The sequence below is a fragment of the Gymnogyps californianus genome, chromosome 23, assembly GCF_018139145.2.
Source record: "Gymnogyps californianus isolate 813 chromosome 23, ASM1813914v2, whole genome shotgun sequence".
Taxonomy (NCBI): domain Eukaryota; kingdom Metazoa; phylum Chordata; class Aves; order Accipitriformes; family Cathartidae; genus Gymnogyps; species Gymnogyps californianus.
The window spans coordinates 5,569,744-5,595,958 of record NC_059493.1 but is presented as its reverse complement, the minus strand read 5'-3'; the positions used below and the strand labels follow the sequence as shown (position 1 = coordinate 5,595,958).

At 42.4% G+C, this 26,215-nt stretch overlaps 1 long non-coding RNA gene across 1 annotated transcript in view; it reads right to left on the bottom strand.

The window, feature by feature from the left end:
* Positions 1–25,745, bottom strand: part of LOC127025376 (uncharacterized) — a 74,274-nt gene extending 48,529 nt beyond the window's left edge. Inside the window, exon 1 of the long non-coding RNA XR_007767661.1 lies at positions 25,667–25,745. This is a non-coding gene — a long non-coding RNA (uncharacterized LOC127025376). The remainder of the gene's footprint in view (positions 1–25,666) is intronic.
* Between the last annotated feature and the right edge of the window lie 470 nt (positions 25,746–26,215).

The window sequence follows — 26,215 nt, the reverse complement described above, 5'->3', positions numbered from 1 at the left end:
TTAATATGGGCAAAGTACTGTCTGCATATTTATGACCAAAAAAAAAATTAAATTAAGTTTCTAAAGGCAGGAGCAGATTTAGACAGTGCCTAGAATAACAAAAGCCTCAGCTGGGATGAAAGGGAAAACAGCTATCTCCACTATACCAAACATTTAAAAGAAGTTTTGATCTAATGTAGTTTAACACATACCACGGAGGGGAAAAAATTCTCAGAGAATTTTGCTGCTTTTAACAAAGATGAAATGCTATATATTCTTTGGGGTTCAGCCACTATTAGGAACAGCATCATGTTACAATCCTAGAAATGAATAACAAAGGTTTAGGTGGAATCAGCGGGATGCCCTCACTACTATTCTTACAGTGACTGGCTGGCTGGCAAAGGAAGAAACAGGTCTTTCTCTAATGTGATGGAAAATAAGAGTTTCATGCAAATCACCAGGACAGACTCCAGCTTTTTCTTTAAGTTTCTAGATGATTCATAGCCGCCTCCTTTCTGCACTCCCTCCCCTTTGCCCCGGCTGCTCTCGGCACCGCTCAGACCCAGCTTGTAATAAAGGTGCAGAAGAGCTGGAGCTCAGAGAACCGTCATACACAGAGAAAAACAGGGAAAGGAAAGAAAGGAAGAGAAAGGAGACAGGGCTTGAAATGCAGGAGAGCTGGAGAAGCTTCATTCATCTCGACAGAACAAAGGTGACGAATAACAAGCATCAGATCCTGAAGAGACCTCGGCACTGCAGGTGGTCCCAGGTATTCCTGGAAATTGTCTGGACTGCACCAGCCCAACAGCTTTTGCAGAGGGCTTGAAGGCAGGCTCAAGAAATGCAGTTATCACACGTTACTTGTGTTGGCCCAGAGAGGTGGCCGGTTAACCCAAAGACAAACTTTTCCATCCATCACATTTAATCCCAATCAGTGGTTCTCAGCAATTTTTGACCCTGGATTCTGCTACAACTGATAAATGCTGAAGGCTTCACCGGGACTCTCCGCACCTCACCCCTCCACTTCGAAACAGGGAAAGACAAAGTCGTAACAACCCCCTGACATCTCTGTGTGACCTGGAAGACACAAAATCCCCCTGTTAAAATCTGCTGCTGCACCCGCAGAGTCATTTGGGTTTAGTTTCCATCGCAAGTGACAGCAGGGTCAGGTCTCAGAAAAGAAAATAACTCATCCCAATTTTGTTCACAAAGTGTACTCACTAACAAAACCCCTTTTGAAAATAGATACCTGACCTACCATCACAGCCAGATGCTGACCATCACAGCCAGCAGCACCTCTTAAAGAACCAAATAAATCGAATCTGTCTGCATCCATTCTGCTTTTTCCCCCTGAAGCATAATCAAGTTGAAAAGTCATGACTCAAACTAACCAGCGACACTTCGGTGAAAGCCAACTCCCCCAAGAATCCTGACAAGCAACAAATGAACACGGTATAAAATATGCAAGGGAAGACTCATCTTTGCCTAAGGACTGGAAAAGTTGCTGAATCCCAGCCCACACTCCTAAAAGAAGGGTTTTTTTTGAAAGAGAACCAACGTTCCAGGACTTTGACTGTAAGTAATGTGGATCCAGACTCCATATAGGTTAATGCTCAACATACCAAAATGGGACACCAACCAGAACTAGCCCAGTAATTAAGCACTCGCCTAAAAGTTCATGTAACTTTCCAGGTTCAGGTGAACTTTTCAGAAGATCCCAGAAACAGAAGACTTCAGGGGCCTCCATGCTGGAGCACCCCATCTGAAATGCTTTAATTATATTTCAGTTTTCAAAAAATACTCTATTCCCGTCCTCAAAACACAGATCCTTTTTAAGGGGTTGTAAACTGAGCTTACCAAAAAGCCTACTGCAAACAAATATATTGGACTTCCTCTGTACCGCAAGCTCAATCATATGGTAGTGTTTCAGTTCCTGACTGATTTTAAGCTGGGGAGAGTAAGGTATAAAAATGTTTCAGGTAATAATTCATGAAATGTTTCTTTACGCACCACCTTTTGTTATTTTTAAGGATATTTGATCCTAAACAATTGGCAAATTATTTTTTTTAGTCCAGACGGAATTATGAAATAACCAGATAACGCAAGAGCATTCAGCCATTCCTCCATCCGATTTATACCAGCCTGGAATACAACATTTCATAAACCTTCAATATCATATAGATTTTCACTGATTGAGAACAAATGACATTCCTACAGAACTTGTTCCATGGATTAAAATGAAAGCCTTATTTTGCCAGTGTCAATTTCTCCATTTTCAATTTATTTTCAATTGCCTTCAGGATAACAAGTTTGATCTTATGAAGAGCAGTGTACCTCTCAAAGAATTTATCAGCCTGTTTATTCATTACTCAATTGATTTGACCATTACTGGGTCACCTGCCACTTGAAGTCATCTTCAGGGAAGATGACCAGTCACCACACTGAAGAAGAGTTCTTAAACCAGGTTTCAACACAATCCCCTAGCAACACTATCCCCTACCTTTCACAAGTGCTAAGCATCTTCATGTCCCAATGATTACAGAAGAATCTGGAAGTACCTAACAGCTTCAAAACAATCTAGCTCAGGTCACGTTGCAATTTCCAGATCCATCTGCAAAATTCACTAGTAAAGCCGTTAGAGGGAAAAATGCAACACAGAAATAGACATAAAAGACATATGCTCAGAAAAAACACTACTCAAAATTTCAACAAATCCTAAAATTTTTGGTTTACTATTCATAGAGTTTCTTCCATCAACATGTCAGAAGAGACTTCTGACTCTCTGGCACAGAAGGCTTCCATTATATATCAGTGGAATTTCCAAGAGGTACAAGCTGCATCAATTTCATACAAACCAAACTGTTTTCCCCTCCTTTATATTTTGTATTGCCAGCCCGATGCTATTTAACTGAGAGGGAAACAGATGCAAAATGGGATTTGACTTGATGACCCCTCCATGGCAACTGAAATGTGCGTCAACTTTTGCAATGGTAGGAATGTAAATGTGTGCATGTGGGCAGGGGAGGAAGAAAAAAGGTATGTACATTTTGGGGGGCTTTTTTTTTTTTTTCCTTTTTAAATCATTACTGGTTATGAACACCTATCTGCTGAAATGCTAGACCTGGGATCACAGTCCCATTCGCAGTCTCTTCAGCAGCAGGACTCTTCACACCTCAAAAGCAGGTCAGCAAACAACTGTCCACGATCCATGCTAGGAGTCACTCCCTGAAGGAGGCAAGTGATTGCACTGCATCCTCATGTCATACCTACACCTGAAAAAAACCATCCATCTCCCATGTGCCTTGCCACTGCCAGCAGAAATATCTGCCCAGCAGACGCACTACACTCCAGATGACACAGCTAACCCCTTCATGAGCATTCCCCACCTTTTCATGGTAAACTCATTCAGCTTCCACAACATCCCCTGCATTGTTGCGAGGGGTATTCACAGACACCAGCTCCAGCTTAGCGAGGTTAATCTACACGTTCCATCTACAGCTAATGAGAGAAGAAAAGATCCTTTCGAGAATGATACCACCATTCCCATCAAGTCACCCAGTCGTTCCCATCGCTGTCTCATACCACAGTCAGTGCAAACAATTCTGTACTTCTTTAAAGCCAATCCCAATCCTTCTGTTCTATTGTCTTTAAAAAAAACCCCAAAACATAACGCTGTGGAAGTGCACCCAGTCACCGTTAAACAAAAGCTGACTACCCCAAAAGCAGCTTACCAATTCGTGCATTTTCCCTCCCGTGAAATTTTTGACAGGTCAATCCCAAACTTCCACATAACACAAATGGGAAATTTTGAATTAAGATGAACAAAATGGCTCGCTTCCATCGTAAAAGAACTAAAATTGGCTTGTTTTGAACAGATTGCGGTGCTGAACTAGGAAACAGAATGCTCAGAAGGATGTTCAAACCTCACAAGCTGGTTCTATCCCATGCAATAAATGTTTCATCCACTCGACTCGGTTGAGCCTACTGGCAGGGATCTGTTTCCCATCAGACTCCACCCGTTCAAAAATTCACTTGTTCCTCAGACAGCAATTCTTAAATTTAGACAGAATTGCTTGTTCAACTATGACAAAGAATAATTAGTTCCAAGCTTCAGAAACAGGAGCAAGTCGACCACATCTCAGGCAGAAGAACATGGGAGTTGCTCTACTGAAATCAATAAACCACAACATATTTATACCAGCCAAGGATACGATTTCTTAACGAGGACCATAAAATATAAAAAGAAATTCCCAATTAATTCCTTCTTCCATCACACCAGCTCACAAAAGACTACAAAATCATCTCATATCACTGACATCTTGCTGTTTGAGCTCAAAAAAACCACATCTTGGGCACTACTATTTCTCTATTTTGCTGCAGAGAGTTTATGAACTGAATACACTGCAAGTACGAGCTTTACCTAATCTGCAGACACTCACCACGCCACAGATGATGGCATCTGATGGTACAAATGTAATATAGAACTAATGGGTTAACACAGGAAGAGCACTTAGAGATTACTCCTTCTTGGAGCTCACCAGAATACTTTTGAAAGAATCTCTCTGCTCTAGAAAAATGTCATTTCATGGAATTGTTCCGGGAAACCTGTCAATTCTGGTAAAATCTTGGTAAAAACAGTTGTCCTTTTCAGCAAATGTGCAAATGTTGTATTTAACTTTCTTTCCTCTCTCATTTTTAAGATCACAAAATTGTCAAAATGATAATGAAGCATTTTTATACATTTCTCTACTTCTGATTCTTTAACTTGAAGCAGCGCCTTCCCCAGTCGCAAAGACTTCAGGCTGCCTCCAACCGTCCATGGATTTCAGCAGCAGCAAACTGAAGGGGAAAAAAATGCTAATGATAGCAAGGTTGTCATAAAACATGGAAATTCAGAAGCGTTCATTTCTTTTGTTATGTCCTTGTGTAACATCAATATAGCGGGGACCAGAGTAAATGGAGATAAAGATTAGGAGGATGACAACACTAGCAACACTTTCTTAGTTACATGTGATATTTTGGGGATTGCTCAGACTATAGAAATCAGTATCACATCAGTGTCTAAGACAATACTTAGTCCCATCCTACATAGTGCTGAGAATCTCCCCTGGGAAGAGAGGGTACTCTGCAATTCACAGTTTTTTCCATTTTCGTTGTTTACAAGTGAACTAAAAAGCTGTGCGGGGATGCCGTAATGGAAAGCGGGGCGCAGTAATGAAAAGCAAAAGGGTGCCAAGAGGAGCCCATCCTGTACTGCCTGGTACAACAGCAGTTTTGCTGATGATTTCAATAGCACCAAGCAACCTAAAAAATGGGAATTCATTTCCAGGGCAACTCTGGTAGGAGGTGAAACATAAAAGTGAGTGATGGATTAATGAAAATAAATGGTCTGAAATAACAGTAGTTCAGTAAAGCAGGTATTTATCATGTTATCCAAGTTGGCTACATGAGAGTTATTAAGTTAAATCAGTCCTCATAGAAGCTGGATAAATGGAGACAATTCTGATGATCCCAATGCGTTAATCACACCGTTCAGAGTTTATTAGGGACAGAAAGAGCAAGGAATTGTCACAATGAAATACCTTAATTTTTAATGTAAACCTTTAGCAGAAAAGTCCCTTTAAAACAGGCTTATCACTTCCATTTCTAATCAGGACGCATTAAAGTTACTATGAAAGGAACTATGCCATACTTCCAGAGCCTACTTGTCGGCTTCAAAGACTATTCAATTGCATGGGCAAAGAGGGGAGCACAGAAGAACGATACCACCAGGAAAATCCACAAAACAAAATTTTGCTGTTTGTTCCTTATCTTCCAAGGACATGGATTCTCTGTTATCATCAATATTGTTAGGTATAAAAATAAATAAGTTTGTTTCAGCAACAGTGAAAAGCTGATGGCTGTATAAGGGAGTAACGCCAGGAGCTTTGGATCTTGAGAGATCAGCCTTGTGACTCTCGCAAGAATAAATAAATCAAATCTCCATTTCAGCTCGTGTTTTTATGAAGCTGTGTTATAGTTATGCTCATCTTCTGATCCTGCTACCGTATCAAGATCAAGGGAGCTACAGTATCAAGATTGAGGGAGGACTGTCATTTGGAAAGGTATCAGTCACTGTGCCTTCTCCAAACAAAAGAAAAAAAAAGGCAAAGAACAAAACCCCCCACACACCCTCTTATTCCCCTCCCAGCTCACTGAAAGCTCAAGGATATACAAAAAAAGGGTTTGACTGAAAGTTTTGGGGAAAAAGAGTAAAGATCAGTCACCTCCGTTCCCCAAATGAGAACATTTCAGCTCCAAGATACTACAGCATTTCACCCAGTCAAAACGAAACATTGACTTCAACAAACACAAAAGGTTTCCTTCAGATAACGTGGGGAAAAAAAAAAACTATAAAATTATTTCCTTGCACCTTTCCCCTTGCCTGAAAAACATTTAGCGTTATCTATATATGGATTTTGCTCAGTCCGAGTCTCCTATTTTTCATTAAACTTTTCACTTACCCTTGCTCACGGCAGCAAAATGGAAGACTGGCTGTTGTGGGCCAGGCTGAAGGTCTCGAGGTCCCAAGATCACTTCTCTGATCTTGGTGGACGCTTAGTAAACGCATGTACGAAACACAGACAACTAATGATCCCTTCTTTTCATATACTCTTCCAATTTCCACGGAAACAGCAATTTGTAGATTTTCCAAGCCAGAACAACTTAGATTATCATCTTTGTTTATTGGTCCCTAGAGACTGTTCTTTTGTAAGTGTATCTTATTTTCTCTCTGAACTCATTTGAAATTTCATCCTCCAAAACACCCTGCGACAATGAGTTCCACCACTGGATGACACGCTGTGGGGGAAAAAAAAAAACCCAAAACTTCCTTTTGTTTTTTTTTTTTTTTTTTAAACCAGCTGATGAGTTTTAAAAGACCACTGCAGGATACCCTGCAGATGCTTTTAAGTTTGAAAGAGAAATAAGTGGCAAATCATCATTCCTACCTGTAGGCTAAATTTGAGTCGCTTCAGTTCAGACTTAGTTTCTGCCAGCGCTATCTTGAAACTGCACCTATGTAATTTTTCCCTAAGTACCGTGTCCATAAGGAAGAGCCGATAATGGACCAATTTGCACTGTTACATCAATGTAAATCCAAAGCAATTTCATTTACTTTGTTAAACCATAAATTTAACCAAGCACTGGTTTTACTAAAAGCAGAATTTTACCTAGCAACTTACTAGTTTTTTCCTTCCAAAAACCCCTCCATGTTTTACAAAACAATGTACCAAGTGCATCTACTGTTTTATAGACTAGATCATATATCCACAGCTACACATGATGTAATCCACCACTGAAATATGGACACCTCTCAAAATTTTACAGTGTAAAGAAAGTTAGAGTAATAGCCTAAGTAAACTGAAACTAGCCTTGTAAATATCCCCGTACAAGTTTACTGCTGATGGTCACGAGCAGACCAGGCTCCTATGCAACTGGAAATAGAGAGGAATTTTAAAGAAACTGAACACTGTCAAATTGTTTTTTTGCTGCCTTTTACCTTACTGGCTCCTAACCCATTATTTCCAGAAGACACTCAAGAAAAAAAAAAAAACAACTACCTTACATACCTGTTCCCATGAGTCAAGTTTTCAGGCTAGACTTCGTGAGATTTTGACCGTTATTAATTCCCGGGAGACATTTTAAGATACAGATGCTTCCCTGCACCTAGGTCCACTGCTGGTCTGCGGTCATTCCTTTGCAATCTTGCAAAGGGCACGATATCAACTGTCAAGATAAAAATGAAACTAGAACTGAGACCCCCTCACTCCTGTAAATCAAGAGAAACCAAGCGTGAATCTATGCCCCTGAGCACCGTACATCCAGGAGAAGTGCAAAGCACCTATGGGGATCATCAGCCTTATTCATTTAAGAGTTCACTGAGTCTATTTATATCCAAAAGACATCACTGGGGAGGTATGTTGGCTCTCAGGCTTAAAAAGTCATTTTAGTGGCAATTCGGCCACAAAATATAATGACCGTTACAGAGGTCATAAGAAGTATTTTCTTAAAATATTACCTTCTGCTGACACCGTCCTTTGTCAGTGCCTTGGTCAAGTGCTTGGGACTGATCTCAGCATTTCCTCCAAAGGCCCGTTCCTCCTCCGGTTGTCGCTGTAGTGCTGTGACATGACAACCTCATAAAAATTCTAAAGGTCAGACTTGAGCTTCAAGGAACACATCAGCAAGAAGTAAAACCTGAGCTAATTCGCAACTGGCTGCACAAACAAATGGAGTGCACAAACACTAAATATAAAATTAATGCTTAACAGCTGTGTTTCCACCTAAACCCGCAAAGCAAAACCAAGTCAAGGTGAACCTGTCCTAGGAGATAAACATCTCATATCTCGCTCCTTTTCTCTCTCATCAAGGCATTACTACGGTCTCTTTCTGGAGAGCATGCTATTGCAGTGAACAGTAGCAGGCAATGCCTACAAGATAATTAAGTCTTATATTAACACCACCGCCCTGTAACTTACTAATTCTACATGAATTCGGCTAGAGGATACTGCTGGTCTCATTTTGATCTGAAATTCCATCCTAATGCAGGTTTAAGTAAAATCTGCATTTTGTTGGATTAAAGACAAGTTGTCCAGGTGTTTCAACTGGCTCGGCAGCAAGTTGCTTCCGATGCATCAGATCTAACGTTCAGCCTCTAAGGTATCAAAAAGCTCCGAGCTCACTGTGCAACTTTGGATGAAGTAAAAAAGAAGTCCTACAAAGTTACAACAGTCTCACCACCTTTGCTCTGTCACTACCTCATCCTTAGTCAACGGCCCCGAGAGCACATGCCGCCTGCTGCTGACGAGAAGGATCGGACAATAGGGTAAGTCTCATTATTGTATCCGCCACGTGCATCTTCTGCCCTCCAAGGCTCCCCAAGGTCAGCCAGGTTCTCCTTGTTGTGGCTCTCCACAGTTTATCTGGATAAGTCTGGGAATGAGTACAAAGCCATAGAAAGTCTACCGATGGGCGTGTCACGCGCTCGCTCTCTGCGGCGCCGACTTCTGAGCTGTGACTACCTTTCATAACGTTGACTTTTAGGTTCTCTCTGTAGTGGCCTCTTCAAGGCCCCTTGCCAAGCCTTTTCATCCAAGTCAGACAGTCACATCTTCTTTCTTGGGTAGCTTTGAACATACTGTTGTAACAGAAGGAAAAGCTCAGTTGTTCTGGACCTCGGCTCTGTTTCATTTATTGTGGCTTTAACAGCTGCACAGCACCCAGTTTTGTAAGGCAGGTCAGGAGGTTAAGAAAAAGGTCCAAGAAAAAAACCTAACCTCCCCGAGATAGAAATTAGTGCTCACAAAGATGCATGGGGGAAAGAAATATTACAGGATAAAACTGGCTACACTTATTCCAGGGGCTGCAGTGACTTCTTTTAGTACAAGGCCCATTGAAACTATCTGCAATTGAATTAGCACTCCACAACCAGAAGAAAAGGCAAAACTTTGTCATACAAATAGTCAAAGTTAGGACTAAAAGTTAGTGCAACCCATAAATACGACCACCAACAACAGAGCTTTGCAGAAAAAAAATATAAATTAAAACATCTTGCAAACAAATCCGAAGATGCTGCATGTTGGGACATAGCAAAAAGCATGCTAACTGTCCACAGTGCCTAATCAGATTTGAAGTCCATAGCAGTAATTGAACGCATGTTGCCCCCCATCTCTAAACCAAACTTATTCCTTCACCTGCCCTCCCTCTCTTTATACTTGCATGCTATTAATTCAGGCACCTAAAAAACCACCACAAGCCAAGTGCAGAAACTTATTTCCTATTAGTCCATGCTAGGCAGCTCTCTGCTTTCTTTAAGCACCAGCACATTTCTCAAGGCTTTGCCGAAGCCCAAAGCCTTGTCACTTGGAAAAGATCAAGCAGAATTTACATTGCCTCAACATGGCCTTTGAGGCACAGGCTGTCCCATGCTTCTATTAAACTCCGGTTGCATTGCAAACGGGCAGCATTTATGGAAATCAGGTCATGGGAGTGTCAAACTTGTAAAGACTGAAAATTCAGAACAGGTTACACAGTGAGAGGACCACTGTTAAAGGGCTCAAACATCAAGATGAATTCATTTCCTCCAGCAAGCCAGAGCTTTTCCATGTTGGGACTGGTTTTACTGCCCCTGAAAGAATCCCCTCTTTTCAGGGTTCTGCGGAAGGCAAGAGGTCATTTTATTCTTTTCATGTCACTGCAGCATCTCTGTTGAATGTAAAAGCTCACAGACGCTTGCTTCTTGCAAGCTTCGGTGAGACTCTCAATGAGAAGAATCAAGAGTTCCTATTCTGGAAGTGACAAGGAACCCAGGTTGACACAGCAGGGATTACAACCTGCGGTGCTGATTTCTAGCGTGGAAAACTGCTTCTGTTTGCAACACAATACTAAGATCAGATGCACGAGAGAGATGGATTTAAAAATGTTAGATACAAGTACAGGAGGGGAATAAGTAGGCAATGGCGGAGAAAAAAACCTTCTGTACCAGTATACAAATACAGATTTCACCAAGAAGATCCTACTTACAGGTTTAACTTTAATCTTGGCCATAGTGAGGCATTTGTTTCTCTCCCCATGGTCAGTGATAGTGAAAGCGGGGAGGCAGGAGAAAGGTTCACTCATCAATAGGAGTTACCGTCAATCCATCTGCCACTACCTTTGCTCTAACAGAAGTTCTCTCCATGACTAGCACAGGAGGGGATAAAAACCCGCTCACTTCTAGCACTGTCCAAGAGTGAAACCATCTGCAGCAGTAGCCATGCCACAGCTTTATTTTTAACTTCTCCTTGCGTTACAAGTGCTCAATTCGAGGGTCATCAGGGAGACGCTCGGACTGACCATACCAGAACTGGGTACATATGTTATCGTATCAATGACAAACCTGAAGAACACCAAGGGTTTGGTAAAGGATGCAAAAGCATGAAAAGGAATATAGATGTACATATTAGCAGATACGCCGCTATCTAAACCAGACAAACCTTATTAGGTTGAATTAAGTTATAAGGATTCTGAGATGAGCAGGGATTGAGGATTAACCAGCTTCTACTAGCTGTTGATAGTAATCGGCCAGGTGCAACATTTCCAACTCCAGTATGAGATGACTATATGCAAACCCCAAATTACTGTATAACACAGCTGAACCATGGCATCCACAGAGGAAGGAGAGTAGGTGGCACGGGTTTGTCAGAATTCAACTTACAGAAGGTCAAAGAATCACAAAACCCCATTTACTCACGTCTAACTACGGTCACGTACGTTATGTTTGGCCATATTTACAGAACTGCTTGGTCCAAGGACGTTTAAGCACAAGCTAGGATTCAACACAGAACAGAGCAGGCTTTTATATCACACTACTCAAAATTCCTTAAGACCACTAGTGCAGCTAGACCTGTAAGTGCCCTGAACACTCTGCAGCTATTATTTAGGTAGTCCCCACCTCAGAAGACAACTTTTCCCTATACAGATGCAAATACACACTGTATAAAAGGAAAATACATGGTTCAAGTACTCAAAACTGTCTGAATTCCCCTTAGATATGATAAAACATTAACATCTAAGAAACTTAGAGATGGTTTTGAAAGTGTTACCCTACACTGACAATATATTACACTGTGTGTTTATAAAGTGCGGGGATAAGTAAAGATTCCACTTTGTCAAAGGATCTTTCATGAAAGCTAGTCTTTAAATAAAACCAACCTAAAGTTAAACGCCCAATCTACAAATCCCATGTACAACACAATCAATAAAGCTGAGTTTTGAGGTGGTTTTAAAGGCAGCTAAAAACCTATGCTAAAACTATGCAGCAATTGACAAGTTGTTTGTTTTTTGGGGCTTTGTTTCAACACACTTGTAGAAAACTTGTAGACTATTAGAGAAAGCCCTTTAAATACACAGATTCTGTTTGCCATCATAACCACCATATAAAGGGCATCCAACTCCCTCTCATTTTAAAGCTTTTCATCCCCAGGATGAGAAGAGGGCACAGCAAAATTTGGAGCCTGCGGAGAGCCTGATTTGTCAGTGAGGAAGGAGCGAGGGCTTGCCGCTTCTGTGACAGCGGCACAGTGGAAGAGAAGCAATATCACAGCACAGACGGACTGCAGACTGGAAAAAGAAAGGAGCCTGGGCTCTGGAAAACAAGCAGACAGGGAGAAGAGGTACAGCAAGTCCAATAGTAGGAGAGTGTCCAGGAAAACAGCGGATGGAGGTATTTTGCTTACTCTGCTCTCCTAGGTTGCAAACAACTAGGAAAAGAAAAACAGCACCATCACTGTCCACGAACCACAGCTCAAACAGTCTTGTTTTAGCAGCTAGGCATGGAAACCAGAAGTCCTTTATCTTATTCCTATTTACTTGCAGTCAGTTGGGTAGCCCTGTGTAAGTCACATTCCTGCTCTCTATTTTCCTGTCTTCTTTCGCTCTTTTTGGTACATCCAGCACTACAGACAGCCCTCAGAGAGGGGCATGTCTCACACTGGGCATTTCTGTCATGCTTACGACAGTCCGTTCTCCAGGCTCAGCTCAGGTCCTTGGATCCCTACGGCTAAGTATAGTCTGAAACGCAATGGGCAATTTCCGAATCTCAAGCTATATAGAAAACCCCAAAATGTGCTAAAAATTTATTCCTTGTATATTTTTGTACTCCTTAGCTCTGCATTATCATAAAACAATATTAAAATGGATACTCGGCCAGAGGGTAGGTAACGGGGATAAATTATTTACAATGTTTGTTAATTTTACCTGAAGTTACTCAGTAACTTCCAAAGTCAGTGGTTCCTCTCAAATGGAATTGTTTCAAAGGCTGCTATAGCTCCTATCACCTTTAATGTATACTTGGAAGAAAAAAAAAAGATTAAGTATCAGCAGCATCCTGTTAGTCCTGTAATAATTTGCAAATGTGGGAAAGAAAAGACCAAAAACGATCTCTTTGGAGAGGAAAGAATCGGTGGTACCACAAAGAGTCTTTTACTGCTATGTCAAAACCAAACCAAGAACAGCTTCACCAAGCTCCTAGGAAATGAAAAATGTGTTCATCCCCTAAGATAGCAGGAGTTTTAAGGCTGCTGGAATATGGGGAACATATTTTCTCTAATAGTTGTTTCCAAAGATGTCTAACCACAACCAATGTAAGAACAGATAAAAGTCCAGATTTTCAGCAGAGCTCAGCACGTTGACACCAAATGCTTTTGACAACATTGTTCATGGACAAAACGCAAAGTGCAAGCAACGTGCTGAGCAATTTGGCAAATCAAGCCCTCAAGACTGAAAGGGGAATGTGGCTTTAAAATTGTATTGACCCCCAGTTAGGAACACACATAGCCCAGTGACTGCAGCCACTTACAGCTACTGGCAAGATACATTCATCTTGTGTATGTAACTTGTACCTGGTATGCACGTTTTAATCCTGTGGAAAAAGTAAAGATAACTGACCATATAGAAATTGAAATTTGATCAACATCTCATATCTGCTTGCTGGATGGCTTGACACAGCTCTGAGGTCTTTCCATTTCCATGGACATAGATAGAAGACATGCAACACTAAGAGTCAGTCAACAATGTTCAGGGAATGCTTTTTGTTGCTGGAAAATGTCATTCTGTTGAAATATGCAGCTCTGTAAGAATCAGAGTGGTTTGCAATAGAATTTCAATTCAAAATAGAAGAAAGAAACAGAGTAGATATTCATTCTCAAATTGAAGACGTTTGCAGACGCTCAGCTTTAGTCAATAACTATAGAGCACACAGTCTCCAAACACGAAAGGCCTCGGTGGTTCATCCCAACACAAACCGTGACACCCCCCCCCACCTCCATTTTCAGCTCAGCTCTCTCCACTATTTATAGGAGCAGACAACTCACAGGCCAACAAAAGAGCATATTACCTGTTATTTAATTTAATCCATTACACACGTAGATACTCAAAAGTATTCTGAATTTGTATAAACCTAAAATGGGCCTTAAACCAGAAGAATTGATTCCTAATTTATAGGAGACGGCTGACGTCAACCAACTTACATACCAAAGATGAACATGGCTCTCGGAGTTAAATTTAGATGATATGTTAACAGGCACCAATTTTCCACACTGTGTATTAATAGATTGCTTCTGCCTGCTTACTGAAGCATTCCCGTAGGCGGAGGCAGCTAGATGACAGAAGTGAACTTGACAACGTTACCAATATTGTTTGAGCACATACGATACTTTCTGTGGGCATGCATTACCTCTAAAGAGCACAGCGTGAAGCAGCCAAGAGTGTGCTGGCTGGAGTATCAACTTGCTGCAAAAATGACAGAAGTTTGAAAGAAAAAAACCCCAATGTCCCAAGGGTTTAAGCAAAGAAGGAAATAAGCACTGCATCACCATCGCCACTTCAGCAGAAGCCTATTTCTCTGTCAAGGTAAAATGGATCCCTCACAAAAGCGTTATTTATCAGTACTGCGTACAGAGATTTGTGCTTATTTGGGAAGCCACGTGAAACAAATCGCCTATTGGATCAAGACAAAAAACTCTGGTCATAGCAGGTGTGGGATCCAACGTGGCAGTTTCAGCTCAGGAAGACATTTCAAAACCCAGGTCTAATTTCCACATGACGTGGAAACACCCCCCCCCCCATGCTGTCAGTATACGCAGGAGATATGGTGACAAATCTGTAGAATATGGGAGGAGTTTGCTCTAGAAACAATAGCACAGCATGGAACATGGAAGTAACACAGACACATTTGAAATTACTTCCACTGTCACCCCATGACTGTGGAAAAGTCACTTAATCTCTCAGGCCAGTTTACACAGAAAGAGGGCTTACCAGCCCTTGCTGGTAGCGGCTTCACGGGAGCTTGCACGACTCCTCCTAGGCTCCTGGGGAGAGGCACTGCCGTCAGCAGCAGTAACTTCAGCAAGTACCTCCTGGCAGGCAGCCTCTCGGGTACAGGTAGGTACAGACCAGCAGTTCAGACCCCCCACTCTGCAATTTCTCAGGATATTGCTAAAAGGCACCAATACAAAGCCTTATGTGACACACGCTGCTGGTCTTCCTGCATAACCCTCCTCTCCACGCACTTTCTACAGAAATAGAACAAAAGAGGAATATTTTCAAATGTTTTCAACCTTTTCTTTTAAGTCAGGGCAGGGAAGCAGAGAAAAAGCAGAGAAGGTTTCCAACTAATGCTCTGTGCATTTTTCGGAAGCCAAGGACCCTATTTGTTAGTTCCACTGGAAAACTAAAATTGACTTTTAGCTGGTGCCATTCCAGAGCATTGGCTTTCAGTGTATGCTGTCTTTTCGCATTAGTGAATCCGGTGCTGCTGCTGCATCCCCGACTGACAGCTGTAGAAACAGAGCACGAAAGAAATAAGTCCTCTGTATTCACAGAAGAGGTACGGAGGCGATGCAGCAACTTCTCCCAACATGCCTATTCTGCAGGCACCTAGCCTGAGGGCAATTCCCTGTGACACATTCATTTCTTTTCTGTCCAGAATACTAATAAGAGTGCCAATTAGCAGGAGGTAACTTAGATGGGTGATTTAGAGCCCGGTCAGCCCTCAGATGTTAGCAGCATGCTCAAAGGTGAGTTCTCCCCTGAGCACCAGCACAAGGCTGAAGTGACAACTTCAGTTAGATGGGAACGGTGTTGTAGGTCTCCTACTGCACTTTTGTAAGAGAAGGATTTTTTTTCCCCATTTAAAAAAAAATTTTTTTTTTTTTTAAAGGATCATGATGTCTTATCCATCTTGAAGTACTCCAGCAAAATTTACCTTCAATCCTTTTGGGTGCAGAAGGCGTAGGGAAAGGAGAGCCAAATTGGGACTGAAAAACAGGTATCAGCGGTGAAAGTGACACCGATTTCAGCAATTTGATTTCTGTAATGGGTTGGGGGTGAGGAGGTTCAAAGAAACATAACCGTACAATATTTTATTTGGACATTTCCAAAGTTATACATTTCAATTTTAATTATTCAGATTTTTTTATTGTAATGTAAAAAAGAGCATTAAGAAATTTAAAAATATTTTGATCTATGTGAAAACAAAATAAACTTTTTGAATCAAAGCAACTATGTGCCTCTTCTGAAACTACTAGCAAAACAAAGTCTGTGTTTATCTTTTCACTCATACAGTTCTACCGCTGATTAATATCTTACTGACTTCAGACGGGATTTTGGAGACCAATCTAATCAACTTGCGCACAAGCCTCTATTTCAGAAGTTTTCATCTACATTGCTTGGATTATATAGAGAACTTTCTAACACCAAATATTTTCAAAAAATATATTCAACAATGCAGAAAAATAAATATATGTTTCTCAAGTTTCCTCCCAAAACGTATTGAGAAAATATTTGCCACTCCTTAAGTAGATGTTCCAGACAAGCTATGAGGAAGCTCAAAGGAGAACTGGGCACCAATCGTCAAATTTATGAACTTCTAGGTCTCAAACGAGTCCTAGAAATCAAAATATTTTATAAATCTGGCATCTTTACTTTGAGACTTCCTATGTAGTTTCAAAACAGATTCCTACCCTTCCCGCAGAAAACACAAAACCAAGCAAGCCAAGCATTTAAGTTACATTTTTTTCTTCCTACCGTCAAAAGCCAAGTTCAAATCTGCTCACTGTTCTTCCATCAAGACCTGTTAGCCTGTGGGGGGTGGGGGGCAAACCAAAAAATTTCTGTTTTAGCATGGAGAATCATCACATTTATCTGGACAAATCTGAACTCCACTTACTAAGTGCTAAAGAAAAGCTATTCAAGTTCTCCATATGCTCGGCAGGGCGTGCTAATCTTGGGAGCACCCACATCACACATGCTCTACCCAACTCCTCTTCCCTGCCCGGCCTTCAGCAGATGCTACTAACATCTATGCATCTGTTGCTGCCTCACAAATTGCTTTTATGTGCTTTCGGATTTGAAGGATACTTTCTGTCAAATAAACCTGTCACGGCAGCTGGAAAGCACATAGGTAGATGAAGACGGGGATGTGAATCTGGGAACGAAAGGGAAATTGTTTGCTCCCAGTTCCTCTCTAAGAGCCTAATCCTGAACCCCATCCTAATCTTAGCCTGACTCATGGACACAAGTGCTTAATTTGAACCACAATTAAGCATAAAACCATCTGCTTCTACTGGCATCAGCCATTCTGAGCTCCAGGAGCTTGGTGAGCTGAGTCATTAGATTTACCTCTTCTTTCAGAAGACTCCAGAACGGGGGGTCCTCACCTCTTGTGCGCTTCAGGTGAATGTGACAAGCCTCCCCCCTTTTTTTGTTTGCTATTGCAAACAAAAAATTGCTATTTTGTTGATTAAAAATTTTTACTGGTACCTCTCACTGCAAGATTTTGCGGTGAATGCAGACATTTGCTTTGCCCACAGTCTGTTGAACGTATTCAAATGTTCGCATGCATCTGGCTGGCAGGCTTCTCTTTCACAGGCTCCAGTGTCTCTACACCCTGTTACTCCAGCTGGGGATTCAAGCTAACAGCACATTACCAAACAAAGATCCTGTCTTATTTCTTAAGGTTTTTTCCAAACCCAGTGACCTTTAGGGAAAAAAAAACAATTCAAACCATAGAAAGTTATTAATGCTTGCATTTATGTACTGATATGCTTTAAAACCTCTGGTTCCCCAGCTTGCTCTGTTCTACCTACAAATTGTAGGTTCCTAAGTAGAACCTATGTACTTGGATCCTAACCCAATCTCTATTAAACTCAGCAAGAAAATCTACTGGTTTCAGTGGCAATTGGGTCAGATTCCTGCTATGAAAGCTGACATTTTTAATTTTTTTGTTGAATAAACACTATAAGGAGCTGCTGCAGCCAGGGTTACTGCTGCATGAGCTCATCACTTCTACTGGTTCCATCTCTCTGGCTATTTTCATAAGCCTTCAAAAAGATTTTTTTCCTGCTTGTTCATTGGTGACTTTCACGCCCAAAGGCTACAAAGAGCACTCCGAGAAAGATACTAAGCAAGAAATGAAAAACTTTATACAGATACAGCTGCTTGCTCATGTGTACTGCTCAGAGCCAGAAACAAATCTTGTTGTCAAAACCAGATACAAACTGGATGGGAAGACGCCTGTGACCAGATAGCGATCCCGTATGCTGTTTGCCCAATTCTCCACTGCCTTGCACCTCTCCCTTAGCACCAGACTATACCAGTTGAGCAGTGTTTTTAAACACCCCCACAGCACTGACGTCACCCACTAGATAGCAGAGAAAGCAACAAAGAATTGAGCCTTCCTTTACTCCTTTGGATTCACCAAATTTCCAAGATACAACATCAACAGGCAGAAAATACACTCCAGCTGACACTATAATCAACTTCCAGTTTACTAGCTTAAAACTGTATCACTGCCCTCACCATGTGGCACGGGATTAAAGTCTTTAGCTCTGAAGAGCATGGGCAACTCATCTCCTCCTGAATCAGTTCCTAAACAGCCATTTTTCAGCGCAGCATATGAAAATCAGTCAGCATCTGAAGAGAGGGTAGGTGGCTGGGGACTCTAACATCTTCACAATGTACGGGAACACGGTAGTCCCAAATCAGCTAAGGGACATGTGTGCAATGGTAAACTCAATAGCAAAAATTTAAGCTTTTTTTTTTTCTGCATTCCTGTTATTCAACTCGGAAGTTTTTCAGGGCCATTAGTGGTGGGATATGACTAGTGGGACTAGATGAGACTGCTCTAAAGCTGCGATGAGATGTGCCACCCCAGTAACAACTGCATCAGAAAACCTGCATGAAATGGCTGTTTCTCCTGGCCTGTCCATGACTGTTTATTGTTAGTATCTGCCTTCCAAGCCCTTCCAGTCCAGCTGCAAATGCAGTCGCTCCCTAACACAGGGGAGTGTGCCAAAATAAAATAAACAGCAAGACCTTTCAAAAATATAAGTGCCCTACTATTTAAGATACTTGAAGTAACCTAATTCATCAGCAAAGGAAAACAGCATGTTTGATTACAGACTAGAACAAATATTTTTCCTGCAAAGGGTACGTCTTCATAGCTAGCTCAGATATCATCTTTCGCCTACCTGCATCCACGCACAAGGCGGCTTCAAATCAGGTGACATTTTCTCCCTAGGATAGTCAGTCATCCTTGGAGAGATGCTAAAATGCAAAACAAAGCTGTCACTTAAACTGATAGCCTGCCTTCCTGGCAGTGAGGATGTCAGTTCGACTCTTCGGGGTGCTGAACGTCTTCCCTGTGGGCTGGCTGGAAAAAAACAAGTTACATTTCATGAAAAAAGTCATGGTTTGCAACCTGTTTTCGCAGCACAGCAGAACAAAACAAGACCTTATGAAAGGTTTTTTAAAAAAAACCCCCAGCAATCCAACCCAGAAGATGCAGCCTCTCAGTGGTTAGAGAAGCCACCTGAAACGACAGGAGATTTAAGTTCAAATTCTCTTCTATCTGGTACGGCGCAAGAAGGCAAAGCCGAATCACTGCTATCCCAAAGGATTGTCCTGTTCCTAAAGCTGCAGGATCTGCCTTTGTAAACCTATCCATATACAATACAGAACAAGCTTAGTCAGAATAACTCGGTGTCTGATCTGACAGTTTGGTACTTAAAATGCTTCTTTGGGATACGGGAAGCGAGCAGAGCAGGAACTGGGTACCCAGCTCTTCCACAGTTCAGGGGAATACTCTAACAACTACCGGCTGTTCTGCAGCAAGCCTGCCTGACCTCCTGCATCAGGCTGTAAATTTCATCAAGAAAAGTTTCTAAGTCATAAACAATATGCTTCCCTCAAAAGCTTTGTTTCTGAAAGACAAATACTCTGCAACCAGCAGATTTTCCTAAGAAAACTACCTCCTTGGGTCTCCAAGTCTGAGACGTGCAGTGTACGTGTGCACAGAAGACAGAAAAATACCCTCTGCAAACCCTGGAAAAGACTCAAAGAACTGCACAAGGAATCATAGGCGAAACACCTACAGTTCCTCGCAAATATATCGCAAGTGAGAACACAGTAAAATCTGAAATTGCTTTGCAAGGTGGTAATTTATAGCCAGGCTGAGGCCACGGTTCCACATTAGTACCCGAGTTTAACACATTCACTCTACTCCAGGCACTTGTTCCCCCTTCCCCACCTGAGGATCGCTGTCTACCAAGTTACACCCACACGGAGCGGCAAACATCTATGCTTCAATTCAAGTGTCATTCAGCCTGTTGCATAACGAAGACGTGCCCTAGCTGAAGCACATCAGACTCTGAGCAGATACCGCTAAACTTTCTGCAACACGTTGAAGGCAGTTAGGATGCACCTATCCAAAGTCCCAGGATATTTCCAAAGCAGCACTGCGAAGCTTTATCTCCAAGCAAACACCCACTTTTGCACAGAGGCATCCAAGTTACTCTAATCTGATTAGGCCCACTCTCTATTTGCCATCAGTTCTGCAAACCTACAGCATCTCCTCCCTGCACCCACACACATCTGATCACAATCATTTTCCTTCCTAAATAAACTCCAGAGAGCAAAGCAAAGTTTCTGGGGCTTGGGCTTTTTTTTTTTTTTTTTCCCCTATCATCTCTGCACTTCAGCTGCCTATATCCCATTAAGCGTGGCTGTTCCACATCTGGATATGCTCTGTCAGGTGTAGCAAATGCTACAGAACAGATAAGGAGCATTCAGCCCTCCTGTTTTGCACTGAAGGATACACACAACAAGCCTACGGCAGTAAACGTCAACTCAAATGAATCGCCACTTTGACTCCAATGGCAGTTCTCATGTGTGCAGCCCTTACAGGATCAGAGCTTTTCCTACATCCCAACACAAAGGAAATCTTGGTAGGTACATGCTCAGTCCGGCTCTTTACTTAGTCCCATAATCCACGTCTCGCCTTGACGCGTCAGAGCCTCCCTCCTCCCTTGGAGATTTACCCCAGTTAAAGCCAGCAGCAGCCGAGAAGTGCAATACTGTTGCACGAACGGGGTAAAATGCTGTAATGCTTAAAACCACCAAATTGCACAGATGAAACTTAGCTCAGTTTCAAGCAGCAGCGAGTCACCGAGGCGAAGAGTGGTGCCTGCTTTGCCCTGGGGGGTTTCCCTCAGTCCCCACCAGCTGGAAGCATCGCTTCAAATCAGCCCCAGGTCTCAGGTAACTCCTTCCCAAGGAAAGATGGTCAGTTGTGCTCCTCCACCCCAGTCTGTCCAAGCTTGCCCCACAGAATGACTTAACTGACAACTTTAAACAAGCCTGCTTATTACACAATTGGAAAACAATCATGCAGCACACCGCATACCTCATCCCCTGCAGACAAAACACAGGTCCCTGCTAACTCAATTAACCTGACAGTTGTTTCTGGGGTATGCAAGGCTTCGCTTCCTACAAAGCACGCAGGAGGGCTAAGGCAATGAGTCAGGAAATGCTATTCAGATCAGACTGACTTTGTGGGGGGAATTTATATAGATTAAACCGTGTCAAGGGCACTCAAGTCCAATGTAAGAGAGACTGCATATCTGCATGAGAAAACAGGCTGGGAAAGAAGCCAATGGCAGGGCTTTGGCAAACTCCTCTGCTATTCAGACAGGTGAGGGGGGAGAGAAAAGCTGGAGCGTTACAGAAGACTGAAGAGGAGTCGGCAACTTTGCAGAAGCAAGCAGCCATTGCTCCTAGTGCTTGTGTGAATAAAGATCATTAAACAAAATTCCCATTGGCTTCAGTAAGGGATTCGCTCTTTTCTACACAAGCCTCCTTTTTTGAAAGGTCACAGAGCTAGGTCCCGTCACAGCTGCAGCTCACCCAAGTAAATCGAGAACCTAACTGCAGCGTGTTGTACATCACAGAATGTGGTAGGACAAGGAAAGAGCAGCAGGTAGATCGATAGCCTCCAACTCCACAAGACAGCCTCAGTCACCACATCATAGCAACAAGTATCTGGTCCCATGAGTTCAGAGCATGGATTGAACCGAGGACCTCACACCTCTTGGCATCAATGCTCTTGATGAAGCTGAAAGGATAATGCTGCACTAAAGCCCCTCCACTTAGCAAGCACAAGTGTCAAGTGCCTTTTAGAAGCACCGAGCCCTGGAGGGAAACAAAGACTCTTTATATGAATGCATGGTCCTAACCATACAAACGTACATGTGGACAGACTATTTCCACCCTCCCCTCAAAGTGACTGAGGGAGATCAGTGTTTATATCACAGGAGTGTCAAAAGACTTCATTACTCCAACACGAAGATCGACAGATTCTCAGATGACAATCTATTAAACAGAATCGTGAGGGCATTTTATTAACCTGTATTTTACACACATATGTGCTGGTACTTTTCATCAGCCATTTTTTTGGTCTCAATTTTTGCAGCAAGTGATACAAATGCTTCACAACTTATTGGATTACGGTAAACCCACAACATCTGTAGGAAACTTCGTCTAAAAACCACAGCAGTCCACTCAATAACAGTTGCGAGACACCGAAAACTAACAGGCATGTACACTCATTTTGAACAATACCTACAAAGTGCAGACCTCACCCTTACAGAAATTGGCAAGGCAAAAAATATAATGGGACATGGGAAAACTAAATGGATTTTGAGTAGATCTGAAGTTATCATAAAATAACATTATTAAGCCTTAGCCTTCAGGGGTGAAGCTATTCTCAGGCTGGTCACGGAGAGCTCTGTTGTGTGGGATGGATTATTTCATTTCACCTGCCCGTTGCAGGTTTGTGCGTTGGCCCTGGTCAACATCAAAGATCAGACAGATGTCGGATCTCAGCAAACACAGCGGTTCGTACGCGCTGCTGTTCACACACAGGTCTCCACTGCGCTTAGCCGACAAAAAGCCTGAGCTTTTCGGGCAACACAAGCCAGCGATAATCCTTACTCTTTCAAGTTATAGCATCAAACATAAGCACATCGTTACACAAACTTTAGTAAGTACCATTTCTTCAGCAAAACAGACCTTAAGGATTGAAGGCACAGTTTGATTCACTGAAAGTACAGCGATTCTTATACAAACATGTTGCTTTTGGCACATCCATATAATTTCTGTGTATCACTCAATAAGCACCAAGTTGTACTCAGTACAGCATAAGAAACAAGACCTATGTCCAGTTTGATCTCTCCTTTTTAGAGTAAACCATTGATTTTAAGAGTCAAATCTGTATGCTTATGGCATCAATATTCCTCAAAAGTGAGTCTGAAGACCCTGGACACACAATAGCTTCCCTACACACACACAAAATAATCAGTGTTCCATACTCTTTAATACAGCATCCAGTGAAGTAAAAATAAGTCAGCAACAGACCTGGCAAGAAGAAAAAAAAAACCCCAAACCACAACACTGCCCGCCCCCCCCCCCCCAAACTTTGCAGGGTATCTGGATGTTAGGATATGATCTGTTAAATATTGAGATAATCATGAACATCACTGGACAAAATGGAGCAGCTGCCATCCCCATCATCCCTTTCTTCCCGTACTTGTCAATGGATACGTCATGTTTTTGCTTTTTCAAGTTAACAGACACTCATTTTTTCCTCTTGACATGGCTGCGCATAGAGAGCACAGAGCAAGGGGATGGCTTCCAGTGCCTTCGCTCAGACCTGAACCGAGTCCTTAGGCCAGCGGGAGAAATGCCTCTCCCTCACCTCCCCAGCCTTATTGATTTCAAGTAAGTAAATTAGGGTTGCAAAGCAAGACAGGTATAGCAAAAGCCTTGTAACCATGGTATGATTTATGCAACGTCACAGATCGTAAGTGGCACAGCAATTCAGTCCCAATTTCCAGTCATTTGCCTACCAGAATCAGGGCTACGATCGAAACCCGGTTTCCTGTGTTTAGATGCTGCACTTGCATTTCTGGGTGCTGAACAGGGAGCAAGCGCTCATCGAGGCGTTCACAGCTTTCAGGACATGCAGAACAGCCTCGTGTCAACTCCACCGATTCTGAACCTTCGGCACCTGACCGGCAGCACCGCAAGCTCAATGCTTGTCGTGAGGCACCCTTCTGCTCTACAGCACCCACATTCACAAATCTGTGGGAATTTAATACCTTTCAGGACTCTTGTCACATCTGACTGAAACTGCTCACCAGGTTCAAAAGCACTCCAGTTCCACACAAACACACATAACGTGATTGCGTATGTCTTGTTTCCTTAGGAAAGCAAAAGACACGACTATTTTTTTATGCTTCCTCTCAGTGCGTGGCTGCAGGCAACCCATTCTCCTTCTGTTTATCCATCTGTGAATCTGAGAGAGCATCTACCTTCCCCACAGTGACAGATGCTTAATTAATTCTAAGGGTGAAATTCACCCCTTTGCAGACAGCCTGCACAGGACCCAGAAAGCACTTGCACCCTATTTTGAGGATTTCAGTGAAATGCAAGTAGTGCATATAGCAGCACACAGAGAGGTTATGAATGTGAAATGCCAGGCTATGTCTTAAGTCAACTGAAGCAGATGCATCTGTTACCAAGCCACTAGAGGAGCATCCCCATCGCTCGGGGGCAATGGCTGAAGTACCACCACCATTTCTCATGTTTAACAGAGCTGTTGCCTCATTTCCACAGGCCACATATTTGTGCTTGTTAGCAATCACCCACTGTCATCCGTCTCACCCTCCTCAGAACTAAGACCTTCAATATTTCTAAGTTTGTGCGATACCTAATGCAACCCACCCAGCATCAGTGCCCTAACACTCTTCTGTAATACAGCAATGACACCAAAGGCTCTAACCCAAGCTCTGGCTTGAACTCAGGTATATGCTTTGTGGGTACTAATCCAAGTTTGTTTTACAAGAATACAATATTCACAGGCAAATGCTTCCCTACACATCAACCACTATTTGCTGTACTCTACAGGACTATTGAAACACTTTTCTCCAGAGAGCAGATGCCATATGGGTATGTAGGCTCAATTAGCACATGCTGACAGATAGCAAGACACTTAAAAATTCAAAGTCTTGGCAAGCTTGAAAAGTTACTGTATCGATTATGTCATATTGCATCTTGTGGTGCCTTAACTTTTGAGGTTTCTGTGCTGGGAAAGAAAAAAAAACCAAACACCTCTGAGAAGCAATAGGAGAGATTAAAAGGAAAAGATGGAGGGGGCTCTTCAAGGAGGCACCAGGTTGGGAGTGATCAGCAAGCAACGTGGCAGAGACCATCCTGCCAGCTTCCCTTGCCAAGGGTGGGCAAAGGCCCTTCACAGAGCAGACGTTTTATTACTCACACATCTCTGACTACCCAAACTGATCTTAAAGCACTTTGGCATGTCCCAAGGGTCATTAGAGATGACTTCCTCTCTGCATTAATAATGAAACGGCTCTTAACCAAAATTAAACTGGAGCAGCTTAATAGGATTTTAAAATTGACAAATCTGAAACAGCTAATTTCTTATTCCCCTCTTGCCCATACAATTAGCAACAGGAGAAAACTTCAAGGTTTTCTCTCTTAAGAAGTGCTGAAGAATCCTCAAAACTTCTACAGGAGACAAAAAAGAGCAGCACCCCCTCTCCAATTAGAGGATTTGACGCCACCTTCAGTGCTGTGCAGGGACTCCACAAAAGCTCAGCCAAAATGTGGCTAAGCAAAACCAGAAATGGCGGCTGGTTTTCCCCATTGGAAAATTGATGGTATTGTGAGATAAGGGGTTCATCCTCTGCTCTTATCACAGATGGATGATTCACTAAATTCCTTCCGACTGGAAGCGTACATGTTTGTGTACCTGCTACCACATCACGCAACTTCAGTGCACATCTTGCAGCGAGTACCAGCTGGACAAAGCACATGACCCTTCGCCTCCTGGTAAACGACCATCTGTACCTGCAGACACAGTTACAGAGACTTCAATTAAAAAAAAAAACAAAAAAAAGGCAGCACAAAGAACAATACTTTCCAAGCCCACCTATGTGGCTTGGAAGCCACTTTCAATTCGCAAAATACAGCAGGAGTTTCAGTATCTGTAGCTCTCAGGTAAAGCTCCTGAGTGCTGTAATGATTTTTGAAAAATGATTGAGGCTTTTCCATTGGGATAATATTGTTACAGGAAGCATGGCTGACTTTTCTGTGAGAGTCCTGTGTCCTGCTTCTCAGCCTATGAATTTATGGAAGGTGAATTCAAAATTCACTAGTGGTCGGGGAGGGGAAGGGAAGCCACCAACTAAACATGGAGCAGCTGATGCAGCAAACCAGGGCAGACTACGGATGCTCTACAACAACTCAGGTCTTTCCATTTCTGTTTGACTCATCCAGCAAGAGCAAATGAAGGAAGTCA